This window comes from Penaeus monodon, chromosome 16 (genome assembly GCF_015228065.2).
Source record: "Penaeus monodon isolate SGIC_2016 chromosome 16, NSTDA_Pmon_1, whole genome shotgun sequence".
Taxonomy (NCBI): Eukaryota; Metazoa; Arthropoda; class Malacostraca; order Decapoda; family Penaeidae; genus Penaeus; species Penaeus monodon.
This window is the reverse complement of record NC_051401.1, coordinates 16,965,967-16,967,732: the sequence shown is the minus strand read 5'-3', so window position 1 is coordinate 16,967,732 and position 1,766 is coordinate 16,965,967.

The window sequence follows — 1,766 nt, the reverse complement described above, 5'->3', positions numbered from 1 at the left end:
TACATACGTCAATTGCTTGGGCAATCGCTCCCATGAAGTAATTGCTTGGGCAACGACGATACGACAATTTCAAATATCATCTTGGGGAAGTCTCTGCATTCTCAATAAGACTGAGACTTGGGTGGATGTAGCACAGCGTAAACTCGGGGTGGTGCCGAAATCACGCCTTCACGAAAAATGGGGCCGTTATCTTTGACAAGGTAAAATGGCTCCGACTCGGTTAAACACCATCTCTTTCACCAATGGTAGAAACATCTCGTCCAGGATTTTCATATAGGTATACCCCATAAATCTATCGGGCCTGACATCCGTCAACTTCTTGACACCAATGCTGTGCATCCACTCAAACTGCCCAGTGATTTCTGACAGTCTGCATGCTGTCGCCAGCAGAACAGAAGGGGTTCGCATCCCTTGCAGTAGTTACAGATTGTTAAAAATAAACATATAAATAAATAAAATAATATAAATAAAAACTCAGAAGAAAATGACTCACGGTTAGGGGACAACTAACAACTGGCCACGCCCCCTTCTCAAACCCTGTGAGGGGTGTTGCCACTGAGTATCAAGGGTTTTCAGTATCTCATGATATCCATGCACTTCAATGCAAGCTTCCTATTTACCTTTCATATAGCACATTGATTCACAGAGACACTGTTGGCTTCGAAATACCTGATCTTGATATTTCTGATCTTAATAATCCCTCACAGTAAAGCTTAATTATGATGCTACAAATGGTCTATGGGGTCTCCATTGCCGATATTGGCATGCTAAGAGGTCCAAGCCATATCAACTCCGAAACACTTCAAACACGTTATGAAGCTTCATCCGTTCCGAGCTTTGAAAACAATAAGTACCAACTTTTCCGGACCAACTTCCAGCGTTCGTTTCGGTTTCATCTACACCCGAATACTATTTCACATTTTTCAGCGAGTGTACATCCATCAAAGCCTCCCTTTCTGAAGTGGCGATTGATACTCCCTTGGAGTTTGTCACATGAAAAGTAAAAATGATAAGACGTATCTTAACCACATGTTCAGTTTATTGTATTAAATATTCATGCGACACAACACGAAAGCATTCAACACCTAAATTTAACGTAAAAAGAGGAGTGTCTAGCTCGAACTAGTTGAATAAACCATTGATTAAGTAAACAATATTCAAAATTGCATACTAAAGACTGCAATGATATCCATCCCTAAAATTCCGTCAGATTCCGTAATAGGGCCTACAGGCTTTTCAAAAATAATATAATGAGAATGAGAACTTTTGCAATTACAAACTAGCAAAAGCTGGGGATCGTAGAACAATCAGACAGGCAAAAAGAGATTGTTGGTGGAGCTTTGTCTCTATAATTAACAGTTTAACGCTTCAATATCATAAGTTTGGTCTACTGTCGAAAAAAAAATATATATATTCAAAATGTTAAATTTCCATGAGGGAACGATTTTCGATTCACCAAGAGGCATTGCTAATGCATTCGCTGTGCAGTTCTCATCTACAAGCTGCTCAGAATATTACCATCCCACATTCCTGACTGCCAAGGAAGCACCTATACACTTTGCCATGGGATGTGACTTTGATTACAACCAAGATCTAACAACGGATGAGCTTGTTCGAACCCTAAAAACCTGGAGAACATTCCCAGGTCCCGATGAAATTCGATATGAGATGATAAAGATCTTAATTATGATGTCATTAGTAAGTTGCTAGAAGTGTACAAAAAAAAAAATCAGTATTCTTCGATATAGACAAAAACTACATGACAT